General features: G+C 51.7%; 1 long non-coding RNA gene across 1 annotated transcript in view; it reads left to right on the top strand.

Annotated features, from left to right (window-relative positions):
• Positions 1-3,613, top strand: part of LOC144818254 (uncharacterized) — a 78,995-nt gene extending 75,382 nt beyond the window's left edge. Inside the window, exon 3 of the long non-coding RNA XR_013607078.1 lies at positions 3,424-3,613. This is a non-coding gene — a long non-coding RNA (uncharacterized LOC144818254). The remainder of the gene's footprint in view (positions 1-3,423) is intronic.
• The last annotated feature ends 10,247 nt before the right edge of the window (positions 3,614-13,860 follow it).

The raw sequence follows: 13,860 nt of genomic DNA, 5'->3' as shown, positions 1-13,860 counted from the left end.
TGGCCAACAAAGATGTGCAGGGGGATCCCAATGGTCTTCTATTCGGAGAGTCCTTTATTAAGTCCCTTGGCAAATATGTATCCAGCTTTGCAGCTTTTAACAAAGCACAGACAAATATGAGACGCATGTTTGGCGGAAGATTTTTTGGAAGGGTCGGCAGGGGAGGATCGGCTGTCGGCCGTGGTTATAACAGATCTTACTACCAACAGAATCAGCGTGGCTACTCAAGGAACTACCGGGGATACGGTAACTTCTTTCCCCAAAGAGGCCGGAACTATCGTAACAGAGGTGGTACCGGTCGTGGAAGATTCCAGTCCCAAGGACAAGGACAAGGTAAGACTCCCTCTTCTTGGTTCTTCCCTTCCAAAGGTAGGGGGAAGACTCTCCCTCTTCAGTCACGTTTGGCCTTCTATAACAAACGATGCTTAGAGTTTGGAGACTGTAAGGGGATTCAAGATAGATTTCATATCGATTCCCTTTCAGGCCAAACAACGCAGGGAGCTTTCTCTAGACCAAGAACAGTCAGTTTTGGTAGATGCAGAGGTGAATCAAATGCTAGAGAAAGGTGCGATACGCATCGTCCAAAATTCTGGTCAAGGTTTTGTGAGTACAATCTTCTTGGTGAAGAAAAAGGAAAAGGGTTGTTGGCGTCCTGTAATAAACCTGAAGGAACTGAATTCTTTTCTTGTCTATCGCCATTTCAAAATGGAGGGTATACACCTCCTGAGAGATCTCCTTCAAAAAGGAGATTGGCTCATAAAATTGGATCTCAAGGACGCTTACTTTACAATCCCTATGGATCCTTTCTCTCAGATGTTCCTGAGGTTCGTTTGGAGGAATGTAACTTACCAGTTCCAATGTCTCCCTTTCGGCCTATCTTCCGCCCCTTGGTGCTTCACCAAGGTGCTCAGGCCTGTAGTCGCCTCTTTAAGAAGAAGAGGGGTTCGCCTTATTATCTATCTAGACGACATCTTTTTGATGTCCCAGAACAAAGAAGAACTCCTATCCCATATGGATTGGACAGTAAGTCTCTTGGAGAGTCTTGGCTTTATTATCAATATAGAAAAGTCTATTACGACGCCTTCTCAAAATCTGGAATTTTTAGGTTTCCAGGTGGACACGACCTTAACCCAGTTACAACTTCCCAAGAAGAAGCTAACAAAAATAAAGAAGGAAGTTTCTTATGTCTTATCCATGGACCAGGTGAGTTTGAGAGAATTAGCGAGAATAGTGGGTCTCTTATCTTCTTCCATCCAAGCTATTTCTCCAGGTCCCCTTCACTACAGGGGACTCTCCTTACAGAGACTCAAAGCTTCAGGTCTGAGGAGGGGTCTTTGGTACTCAGACGTAGTTCCCCTCTCCCAGGATGCTCGAGAGGATCTTCTATGGTGGCGAAACAACTTAGACAGTTGTAATGGAAAGGCAATTTTCGGGAATTCACCGAGTTTTGTCTTGGAATCCGACGAGAGCAATCTTGGTTGGGGTGCCAGACTTGGAGAGGTGGAAACTGAGGGGAAATGGTCGAGAGAAGAGCTAACCCTTCACATAAATTCTCTAGAGATGTTAGCGTGCTTGAATGCCCTGATGAGCTTCAAGTCTATCCTCAAAAACAATGTGGTCCTGATCAAGCTAGACAATTTCTCAGCCGTTACTTATATCAATCGCTAGGGGGAGCAAAGTCGAAACACCTAGCGGATCTTGCGGAAAAGATTTGGTATTTCTGCTGGGATCACAAGATTTCTCTGAGAGCCGAGTTTATTCCGGGTCTCCTAAACACAAGGGCGGACTGGAATTCGAGATTCCTAAGGGACTCCAGCGACTGGAAACTGGACCCTTCAGTGTTCCAGAAAATTTCAATGCTGTGGGGTCCTTTCGAAGTAGACCTTTTTGCAAGCAGACTTACTTTTCAGGTAGATCGCTTCTTCAGTTGGAGGCCGGACCCCTTGGCCTTAGCAGTGGACGGTCTTCTCCAACCCTGGAAGTCCCTGATCTCCTATGCCTTCCCTCCCTTTGCCCTAATTCAGAGAGTTCTTTTGAAAGTTCGAAGAGAGCTTTGCCAAACTGTTCTAATTACTCCCTTTTGGAGTTCTCAGATTTGGTTCCCAGGGGTGATGGAGTTAACAATAGACTTCCCTCGCCTTATCCCCGGGAGTTTAGATCTTCTTCAGGGTCCCGACGGAGAATTTCATCCTCTTCTCTTAGAAGACAAAATGGACCTTCTTGTCTGGAAGATTTCAGGGGTTCGGGAAGATACTCTGGCCTTTCAGGAGAGGCTAAAGATCTTTTGGATGAGTCATGGGCTCCGGGAACAAGGAGAAGATATATTGGTTCCTGGAAAAGGTGGTGTAGTTGGTGCTTGGAACGAGATTTGGATCCCGTGGCTGCCCCTCCTGTAGAAGTGGCAAATTTTCTTGCAGATCTTTTTAGGTCTGGACTTTCTTACAGAACAGTTAACTGCTACAGATCTGCAATTTCTGCAGGTCACTCTCTATCAAATGATTTTTCTATTGGTACTGACCCTCTAGTTCGTAGAGTTATGAAAGGTATAAGACTCAAACGTCCTCCTAAGGCTAAGTATAATTCTTTATGGAATGTTAATCTTGTTTTTGATCTTTTTACCTCATGGCCTGATAACCTTTTTCTTTCCAGGAAACAGCTGTCTATTAAGTTAGCTACTCTCCTTTGTCTGATTTCTTTTAGGCGTGTTTCTGATGTTAAGGCTTTAGAAATCTGTAATAAAATGTATTCTCCTGATGGTGTATTGTTTGAAATTTGGAAAAGAACTAAAACTATGTCTGAAAATATTTTTTATCCTTACTTTTTGGATTGTCCCAAACTCTGTGTTGTTAATTGTATCAAAGCTTATGAGCAAAAGATGAGTGTTCTAAGACCTTTAAATGAAAATCAGTTACTGATTTCATATGTTAAACCCTTTCGGGCAGTCTCTTCTGCTACAATTTCGAGATGGGTGAGAACTGTTATGCTTGAAGCTGGCATAGACTTATCCAAATTTGGTGTTCACTCTTCTCGAGGTGCTATGGCCAGCAAGGTTTTTTGGAGTGGTGGTTCTATTTCAGATATCCTCAAAGCAGCAGATTGGTCTAATGCCTCCACTTTTGTTAATTTTTATCTTAAACCTGTCGAACATGTAAGTAATGTTGCTTTACAGAGCTTTAAACGTGCATAATGTAGCCTCCGGTCTTGTAATGAAATGTCGATTCTCCAATTATCATGCTGAGAGAATCTTGATTTCATTAAAGACAACGGAGGCTGACATTATCCCCCCCACCACTCCCTGGTGGTTGAATTGTTTATTCTGTGTTTTTTAACATTTGCAGGATGTCACATCTTTAATCCTTGCCTGCTTTTATGTCTCTATTTTTTTGGTGCGTTTTTACCATAAATTTCTTTCTTCCATTTCAGAATCTTCATAATTATAAAAGAATCTATGGAGCATGTTTTTTTGGAAGAAGTTGTTTTATTCGTTTGCAGCTCTAAGAGGAAGATTGCTGGTCGTCATGGTGCTTTGTTGTTGCTATGGAATGTTTCTTTATGATGTTTGTTACACTTTAAAGGGCTGCATGTCCTGGGAGCAATAAAAGTTATTGCATAATGTCAGCCTCCGTTGTCTTTAATGAAATCAAGATTCTCTCAGCATGATAATTGGAGAATCGACATTCTGTGGTGCTGAGTGATTCTGTGGCGCTGAGTAATGCTGTGGCGTTGAGTGGTGCTGTGGTGTTGAGTGGTGCTGTGGTGTTGAGTGGTGCTGTGGCGCTGAGTGGTGCTGTGGTGCTGAGTGGTGCTGTGGCCTTGAGTGATGCTGTGGCGATGAGTGATGCTGTGGCGATGAGTGATGCTGTGGCGATGAGTGATGCTGTGGCGTTGAGTGATGCTGTGGCATTGAGTGATGCTGTGGCGTTGAGTGATTCTGTGGCGTTGAATGGTACTGTGGCATTGAGTGGTGCTGTGGCGTTGAGTGGTGCTGAGGTATGCTGTGGCATTGAGTGATGCTGTGGCATTGAGTGATGCTGTGGCCTTGAGTGATGCTGTGGCGTTGAGTGATGCTGTGGCGTTGAGTGATGCTGCGGCGTTGAGTAATGCTGCGACGTTGAGGGATGCTGTGGCGCTGAGTGCTGCTGTGGCGTGAAGTGCTGCTGTGGCGTTGAGTGATGCTGCGGCGTTGAGTAATGCTGCGACGTTGAGGGATGCTGTGGCGCTGAGTGCTGCTGTGGCGTGAAGTGCTGCTGTGGCGTTGGGTGGTGCTGTGGCGTTGAGTGGTGCTGTTGCGTTGAGTGGTGCTGTTGCGTTGAGTGGTGCTGTTGCGTTGAGTGGTGCTGTGGCGTTGAGTGGTGCTGTGGTGTTGAGTGGTGCTGTGGCGTTGAGTGGTGCTGTGGTGTTGTGGGGTGCTGTGGCATTCTGTGGCGCTGAGTGATTCTGTGGCGCTGAGTGATTCTGTGGCGCTGAGTGATTCTGTGGCGCTGAGTGATTCTTTGGCGCTGAGTGTGCTGTTGCGTTGAGTTTTGCTGTTGCGTTGAGTGGTGCTGTGGCGTTGAGTGGTGCTGTGGCGTTGAGTGGTGCTGTGGCGTTGAGTGGTGCTGTGGCGTTGAGTGATGCTGTGGCGTTGAGTGAAGCTGTGGCGTTGAGGGAAGCTGTGGCGTTGAGGGAAGCTGTGGCGTTGAGGGAAGCTGTTGCGTTGAGGGAAGCTGTGGCGTTGAGGGATGCTGTGGCATTGAGTGATGCTGTGGCATTGAGTGATGCTGTGGCGTTGAGTGATGCTGTGGCATTGAGTGGTGCTGTAGCATTGAGTGGTGCTGTGGCGTTGAGGGATGCTGTGGCGTTGAGTGATGCTGTGGCGTTGAGTGATGCTGTGGCGTTGAGTGATGCTGTGGCGTTGAGTGATGCTGTGGCGTTGAGTGATGCTGTGGCGTTGAGTGGTGCTGTAGCATTGAGTGGTGCTGTGGCGTTGAGGGATGCTGAGTGATTCTGTGGCATTGAGTGATGCTGTGGCATTGAGGGATGCTGTGTGCTGAGTGGTGCTGTGGCATTGAGTGGTGCTGTGGCATTGCGTGGTGCTGAGTAATTCTGTGGTGCTGAATGATTCTGTTGTGTTGAGTAATGCTGTGACGTTGAGTGATGCTGTGGCGTTGAGGGATGCTGTGCGCTGAGTGGTGCTGTGGCATTGAGTGGTGCTGTGGCGTTGAGTGGGGCTGTGGCATTGAGTGGTGCTGTGGCTTTGTGGGGTGCTGTGGCATTCAGTGGTGCTGAGTGATTCTGTGGCGCTGAGTGATGCTGTGGCATTGAGTGATGCTGTGGCGTTGAGTGATGCTGTGGCGTTGAGTGATGCTGTGGCATTGAGTTGTGCTGTGGCGTTGAGTTGTGCTGTGGCGTTGAGTTGTGCTGTGGCGTTGAGTGGTGCTGTGGTGTTGAGTGGTGCTGTGGCGTTGAGTGGTGCTGTTGTGTTGAGTGGTGCTGTGGCGTTGAGTGATGCTGTGGCGTTGAGTGATGCTGAGTGATTCTGTGGCATTGAGTGATGCTGTTGCGTTGAGTGATGCTGTTGCGTTGAGTGATGCTGTTGCGTTGAGTGATGCTGTGGCGTTGAGTGATGCTGTGGCGTTGAGTGTTGCTGTGGTGTTGAGTGATGCTGTTGCGTTGAGTGATGCTGCGGCATTGAGTAATGCTGTGACGTTGAGTAATGCTGTGACGTTAAGGGATGCTGTGGCGTTGAGGGATGCTGTGCGCTGAGTGGTGCCGTGGCGTTGGGTGGTGCTGTGGCGTTGAGTGGTGCTGTGGCGTTGAGTGGTGCTGTGGCGTTGAGTGGTGCTGTGGCGTTGTGGGGTGCTGTGGCATTCTGTTGCGCTGAGTGATTCTGTGGCGCTGAGTGATTCTGTGGCGCTGAGTGATGCTGTGGCGTTGAGTGGTGCTGAGGTATGCTGTGGCCTTGAGTGATGCTGTGGCCTTGAGTGATGCTGTGGCCTTGAGTGATGCTGTGGCCTTGAGTGATGCTGTGGCCTTGAGTGATGCTGTGGCGTTGAGTGATGCTGTGGCGTTGAGTGATGCTGTGGCGTTGAGTAATGCTGTGGCATTGAGTGATGCTGTGGCATTGAGGGATGCTGTGCGTTGAGTGGTGTTGTGGCATTAAGTGGTGCTGTTGCGTTGAGGGGTGCTGAGTGATGCTGTGGCGTTGAGTGATGCTGTGGCGTTGAGTGGTGCTGTGGCGTTGAGTGGTGCTGTGGCATTGAGTGGTGCTGTGGCATTGAGTGGTGCTGTGGCATTGAGTGGTGCTGTGGCGTTGAGTGGTGCTGTGGTGTTGAGTGGTGCTGTGGCGTTGAGTGATGCTGTGGCATTGAGTGAAGCTGTGGCGTTGAGGGAAGCTGTGGCGTTGAGGGAAGCTGTGGCATTGAGTGATGCTGTGGCATTGAGTGATGCTGTGGCGTTGAGTGATGCTGTGGCGTTGAGTGATGCTGTGGCATTGAGTGATGCTGTGGCATAGAGTGATGCTGTTGCGCTGAGTGATTCTGTGGCGCTGAGTGGTGCTGTGGTGTTGAATGGTGCTGTGGTGTTGAATGGTGCTGTGGTGTTGAGTGGTGCTGTGGTGTTGAGTGGTTCTGTGGCGTTGAGTGGTGCTGCGGCGTTGAGTGGTGCTGAGTGATGCTGTGGCATTAAATGATGCCTCTGGGGTTGAGTGATGCTGTGGCGTTGAGTGATGCTGTGGCGTTGAGTGATGCTGTGGCATTGAGTAATGCTGTGGCATTTAGGGATGCTGTGGCATTTAGGGATGCTGTGGCATTTAGGGATGCTGTGGCATTGAGGGATGCTGTGGCATTGAGGGATGCTGTGGCATTGAGGGATGCTGTGCGCTGAGTGGTGCTGTGTCGTTGAGTGGTGTGACATTGAGTGGTGCTGTGGCATTGAGGGGTGCTGAGTGATTCTGTGGCGCTGAGTGATGCTGTGGCGTTGAGTGGTGCTGTGGTGTTGAGTGGTGCTGTGGTGTTGAGTGGTGCTGTGGCATTGAGTGATGCTGTGGCATTGAGTAATGCTGTGGCATTGAGGGATGCTGTGGCATTGAGTGGTGCTGTGGCATTGAGTGGTGCTGTGGCATTGAGTGGTGCTGTGGCATTGAGTGGTGCTGAGTGATTCTGTGGCGCTGAGTGATTCTGTGGCGCTGAGTGATTCTGTTGTGTTGAGTAATGCTGTGACGTTGAGTGATGCTGTGGCGTTGAGGGATGCTGTGCGCTGAGTGGTGCTGTGGCGTTGAGTGGTGCTGTGGCGTTGAGTTGTGCTGTGGCATTGAGTGGTGCTGTTGCGTTGAGTGATGCTGTGGCGTTGAGTGATGCTGTGGCATTGAGTGTTGCTGTGGTGTTGAGTGATGCTGTTGCGTTGAGTGATGCTGCGGCATTGAGTAATGCTGTGACGTTAAGGGATGCTGTGACATTGAGGGATGCTGTGCGCTGAGTGGTGCTGTGGCATTGAGTGGTGCTATGGCTTTGTGGGGTGCTGTGGCATTGAGTGGTGCTATGGCTTTGTGGGGTGCTGTGGCATTCAGTGGTGCTGAGTGATTCTGTGGCGCTGAGTGATGCTGTTGCGCTGAGTGATGCCGTGGCGCTGAGTGATGCCGTGGCGCTGAGTGATGCTGTGGCGCTGAGTGATGCTGTGGCATTGAGTGATGCTGTGGCGTTGAGTAATGCTGTGGCATTGAGGGATGCTGTGGCATTGAGTGGTGCTGTGGCATTGAGTGGTGCTGTGGCATTGAGTGGTGCTGTGGCATTGAGTGGTGCTGAGTGATTCTGTGGCGCTGAGTGATTCTGTGGCGCTGAGTGATTCTGTTGTGTTGAGTAATGCTGTGACGTTGAGTGATGCTGTGGCGTTGAGGGATGCTGTGCGCTGAGTGGTGCTGTGGCGTTGAGTGGTGCTGTGGCGTTGAGTTGTGCTGTGGCATTGAGTGGTGCTGTTGCGTTGAGTGATGCTGTGGCGTTGAGTGATGCTGTGGCATTGAGTGTTGCTGTGGTGTTGAGTGATGCTGTTGCGTTGAGTGATGCTGCGGCATTGAGTAATGCTGTGACGTTAAGGGATGCTGTGACATTGAGGGATGCTGTGCGCTGAGTGGTGCTGTGGCATTGAGTGGTGCTATGGCTTTGTGGGGTGCTGTGGCATTGAGTGGTGCTATGGCTTTGTGGGGTGCTGTGGCATTCAGTGGTGCTGAGTGATTCTGTGGCGCTGAGTGATGCTGTTGCGCTGAGTGATGCCGTGGCGCTGAGTGATGCTGTGGCGCTGAGTGATGCTGTGGCGCTGAGTGATGCTGTGGCATTGAGTGATGCTGTGGCGTTGAGTTGTGCTGTGGCATTGAGTGGTGCTGTGGCGTTGAGTGGTGCTGTGGCGTTGAGTGGTGCTGTGGCGTTGAGTGATGCTGTGGCGTTGAGTGGTGCTGTGGCGTTGAGTGGTGCTGTGGCGTTGAGTGGTGCTGTGGCGTTGAGTGGTGCTGTGGTGTTGAGTGGTTCTGTGGCATTGAGTGATGCTGTGGCATTGAGTGATGCTGTGGCACTGAGTGATGCTGTGGCATTGAGGGATGCTGTGTGCTGAGTGGTGCTGTGGCAGTGAGTGGTGCTGTGGCATTGAGTGGTGCTGAGTGATTCTGTGGCGCTGAGTGATTCTGTGGCGCTGAGTGATTCTGTGGCGCTGAGTGATTCTGTTGTGTTGAGTGATTCTGTGGCGCTGAGTGATTCTGTGGCGCTGAGTGATTCTGTGGCGCTGAGTGATTCTGTGGCGCTGAGTGATGCTGTGGCGTTGAGTGATGCTGTGGCGTTGAGTGATGCTGTGGCGTTGAGTGATGCTGTGGCGTTGAGTGATGCTGTGGCGTTGAGTGATGCTGTGGCGTTGAGTGATGCTGTGGCGTTGAGTTGTGCTGTGGCATTGAGTGGTGCTGTGGCGTTGTGGCGTTGAGTGGTGCTGTGGCGTTGAGTGGTGCTGTGGCGTTGAGTGGTGCTGTGGCATTGAGTGGTGCTATGGCTTTGTGGGGTGCTGTGGCGTTGAGTGATTCTGTGGCGCTGAGTGATGCTGTGGCGCTGAGTGATGCTGTGGCGCTGAGTGATGCTGTGGCGCTGAGTGATGCTGTGGCGTTGAGTGGTGCTGTGGCGTTGAGTGGTGCTGTGGCGTTGAGTGATGCTGAGTGATTCTGTGGCATTGAGTGATGCTGTTGCGTTGAGTGATGCTGTTGCGTTGAGTGATGCTGTGGCATTGAGTGTTGCTGTGGCGTTGAGTGATGCTGTTGCGTTGAGTGATGCTGCGGCATTGAGTAATGCTGTGACGTTAAGGGATGCTGTGACATTGAGGGATGCTGTGCGCTGAGTGGTGCTGTAGCGTTGAGTGGTGCTGTTGCGTTGTGGGGTGCTGTGGCATTCAGTTGTGCTGAGGGATTCTGTTGCGCTGAGTGATTCTGTGGTGCTGAGTGATTCTGTGGTGCTGTGGCATTGAGTGGTGCTGTGGCATTGAGTGGTGCTGTGGCGTTGAGTGGTGCTGTGGCGTTGAGTGGTGCTGTGGCGTTGAGTGGTGCTGTGGCGTTGAGTGGTGCTGTGGCGTTGAGTGATGCTGTGGCGTTGAGTGATGCTGTGGCGTTGAGTGAAGCTGTGGGGTTGAGTGAAGCTGTGGCGTTGAGTGATGCTGTGGCGTTGAGTGATGCTGTGGCGTTGAGTGATGCTGTGGCGTTGAGTGATGCTGTGGCGTTGAGTGATGCTGTGGCGTTGAGTGATGCTGTGACGTTGAGTGATGCTGTGACGTTGAGTGATGCTGTGGCGTTGAGTGATGCTGTGGCGTTAAATGGTAATGTGGCGTTGAATGGTGCTGTGGCGTTGAGTGGTTCTGTGGCGTTGAGTTGTGCTGTGGCATTGAGTGGTGCTGTGGCATTGAGTAGTGCTGTGGCGTTGAGTGATGCTGTGGCGTTGAGTGATGCTGTGGCATTGAGTGATGCTGTGGCATTGAGGAGCTGTGGCGTTGAGTGGCGCTGAGTGATGCTGTGGCGTTGAGTGATGCTGTGGCGTTGAGTAATGCTGTGGCGTTGAGTGATGCTGTGGCATTGAGGGATGCTGTGCGTTGAGTGATGTTGTGGCATTGAGAGGTGCTGTTGCGTTGAGGGGTGCTGAGTGATTCTGTGGCGCTGAGTGATTCTGTGGCGCTGAGTGGTGCTGTGGCGTTGAGTGGTGCTGTGGCATTGAGTGGTGCTGTGGCGTTGAGTGGTGCTGTGGCGTTGAGTGATGCTGTGGCATTGAGTGATGTTGTCGCATTGAGTGATGCTGTCGCATTGAGTAATGCTGTGGCGTTGAGGGATGCTGTGCGCTGAGTAGTGCCGTGGCATTGAGTGGTGCTGTGGCATTGAGTGGTGCTGTTGCGTTGAGTGGTGCTGTTGCATTGAGTGGTGCTGTGTTCTTGAGTGGTGCTGTGGCGTTGAGTGATGCAGTGGCGTTGAGTGATGCTGTAACGTTGAGTGATGCTGTGACGTTGAGTGATGCTGTGGCGTTGAGTGATGCTGTGGCGTTGAATGGTACTGTGGCGTTGAGTGGTGCTGTCGCGTTGAGTGGTGCTGAGGTATGCTGTGGCGTTGAGTGATGCTGTGGCGTTGAGTGATGCTGTGGCATTGAGTGATGCTGTGGCGTTGAGTGATGCTGTGGCGTTGAGTGATGCTGTGGCATTGAGTGATGCTGTGGCATTGAGGAGCTGTGGCGTTGAGTGGTGCTGAGTGATGCTGTGGCATTGAGTGATGCTGTGGCATTGAGTGATGCTGTGGCATTGAGTAATGCTGTAGCGTTGAGGGATGCTGTGCGCTGAGTGGTGCTGTGGCATTGAGTGGTGCTGTGGCTTTGAGTGGGACTGTGGCATTGAGCGGTGCTGTGGCATTGAGCGGTGCTGTGGCATTGAGCGGTGCTGTGGCATTGAGCGGTGCTGTGGCATTGAGCGGTGCTGTGGCATTGAGCGGTGCTGTGGCATTGAGCGGTGCTGTGGCATTGAGTGATGCTGTGGCATTGAGTGATGCTGTGGCATTGAGTGATGCTGTGGCATTGAGTGATGCTGTGGCATTGAGTGATGTTGTCGCATTGAGTGATGCTGTCGCATTGAGTAATGCTGTGGCGTTGAGGGATGCTGTGCGCTGAGTAGTGCCGTGGCATTGAGTGGTACTGTGGCATTGAGTGATGCTGTCGCATTGAGTGATGCTGTGGCGTTGAGGGATGCTGTGCGCTGAGTAGTGCTGTGGCATTGAGTGGTACTGTGGCATTGAGTGGTGCTGTTGCGTTGAGTGGTGCTGTTGCGTTGAGTGGTGCTGTGTTGTTGAGTGGTGCTGTGTTGTTGAGTGGTGCTGTGGTGTTGAGTGGTTCTGTGGCATTGAGGAGTTGTGGCGTTGAGTGGTGCTGAGTGATACTGTGGCGTTGAGTGATGCTGTGGCATTGAGTGATGCTGTGGCATTGAGTGATGCTGTGGCATTGAGTGATGCTGTGGCATTGAGTAATGCTGTGGCGTTGAGGGATGCTGTGCGCTGAGTGGTGCTGTGGCATTGAGTGGTACTGTGGCATTGAGTGGTGCTGTGGCATTGAGTTGTGCTGTAGCGTTGAGTGGTGCTGTTGCGTTGAGTGGTGCTGTGTTGTTGAGTGGTGCTGTGTTGTTGAGTGGTGCTGTGGCGTTGAGTGGTGCTGTGGCATTGAGTGGTGCTGTGGCATTGAATTGTGCTGAGTGATTCTGTGGCGCTGAGTGATTCTGTGGCGTTGAGGGATGCTCTCGCGTTGAGGGATGCTGTGGCATTGAGGGATGCTGTGGCGTTGAGTGATGCTGTGGCTTTGAGTGATGCTGTGGCTTTGAGTAATGCTGTGGCGTTGCGGGATGCTGTGGCGTTGAGGGATGCTGTGGCGTTGCGGGATGCTATGTTGTTGAGTGGTGCTGTGGTGTTGAGGGATGTTGTGCGCTGAGTGGTGCTGTGGCATTGAGTGGTGCTGTGGCATTGAGTAGTGCTGTGGCTTTGAGCGGTACTTTGGCATTGAGCGGTGCTGTGGCATTGAGTGGTGCTGTGGCATTGAGTGATGCTGTGGCATTGAGTGATGCTGTGGCATTGAGTGATGCTGTGGCATTGAGTGATGCTGTGGCATTGAGTAATGCTGTTGCGTTGAGGGATGCTGTGCGCTGAGTGGTGCTGTGGCATTGAGTGGTACTGTGGCATTGAGTGGTACTGTGGCGTTGAGTGGTACTGTGGCGTTGAGTGGTGCTGTGGCGTTGAGTGATGCTGTGGCATTGAGTGTTGCTGTGGTGTTGAGTGATGCTGTTGCGTTGAGTGATGCTGCGGCATTGAGTAATGCTGTGACGTTAAGGGATGCTGTGACATTGAGGGATGCTGTGCGCTGAGTGGTGCTGTAGCGTTGAGTGGTGCTGTTGCGTTGTGGGGTGCTGTGGCATACAGTTGTGCTGAGGGATTCTGTTGCGCTGAGGGATTCTGTGGTGCTGAGTGATTCTGTGGTGCTGTGGCATTGAGTGGTGCTGTGGCGTTGAGTGATGCTGTGGCGTTGAGTGATGCTGTGGCGTTGAGTGATGCTGTGGCGTTGAGTTGTGCTGTGGCATTGAGTGGTGCTGTGGCGTTGTGGCGTTGAGTGGTGCTGTGGCGTTGAGTGGTGCTGTGGCGTTGAGTGGTGCTGTTGCGTTGAGTGGTGCTGTGGTGTTGAGTGGTGCTGTGGTGTTGAGTGGTGCTGTGGTGTTGAGTGGTTCTGTGGCATTGAGGAGCTGTGTGATGCTGTGGCGTTGAGTGATGCTGTGGCGTTGAGTGATGCTGTGGCATTGAGTGATGCTGTGGCGTTGAGTGATGCTGTGGCGTTGAGTGTTGCTGTGGCGTTGAGTGATGCTGTGGCGTTGAGTGATGCTGTGGCGTTGAGTGATGCTGTGGCGTTGAGTGATGCTGTGGCGTTGAGTGATGCCTGTGGCGTTGAGTAATGCTGTGGCGTTGAGTGATGCTGTGGCATTGAGGGATGCTGTGCGTTGAGTGATGTTGTGGCATTGAGAGGTGCTGTTGCGTTGAGGGGTGCTGAGTGATTCTGTGGCGCTGAGTGATTCTGTGGCGCTGAGTGGTGCTGTGGCGTTGAGTGGTGCTGTGGCATTGAGTGGTGCTGTGGCATTGAGTGGTGCTGTGGCATTGAGTGGTGCTGTGGCATTGAGCGGTGCTGTGGCATTGAGCGATGCTGTGGCATTGAGTAATGCTGTGGCATTGAATAATGCTGTTGCGTTGAGTGATGCTGTGGCGTTGAGTGATGCTGTGGCATTGAGTGATGCTGTGGTATTGAGTAATGCTGTGGTGTTGAGTGGTGCTGTGGCATTGAGTGGTGCTGTGGCATTGAGTGGTGCTGTGGCATTGAGTGGTGCTGTGGCATTGAGTGGTGCTGTGGCATTGAGTGGTGCTGTGGCATTGAGCGGTGCTGTGGCATTGAGCGATGCTGTGGCATTGAGTAATGCTGTGGCATTGAATAATGCTGTTGCGTTGAGGGATGCTGTGCGCTGAGTGGTGCTGTGGCATTGAGTGGTACTGTGGCATTGAGTGGTACTGTGGCATTGAGTGGTGCTGTGGCATTGAGTGGTGCTGTGGCATTGAATGGTGCTGAGTGATTCTGTGGCGTTGAGTGATTCTGTGGCGTTGAGGGATGCTCTCGTGTTGAGGGATGTTGTGGTGTTGAGGGATGCTGTGGCGTTGAGGGATGCTGTGGCGTTGAGGGATGCTGTGGCGTTGAGGGATGCTGTGGCGTTGAGGGATGCTGTTGCGTTGAGTGATGCTGTTGCGTTGAGTGATGCTGTGGCATTGAGTGATGCTGTGGCATTGAGTGATGCTGTGGCATTGAGTAATGC

This window comes from Lissotriton helveticus, chromosome 2_1 (genome assembly GCF_964261635.1).
Source record: "Lissotriton helveticus chromosome 2_1, aLisHel1.1, whole genome shotgun sequence".
Lineage (NCBI taxonomy): Eukaryota > Metazoa > Chordata > Amphibia > Caudata > Salamandridae > Lissotriton > Lissotriton helveticus.
This window is presented reverse-complemented; position numbering and strand designations above follow the sequence as displayed.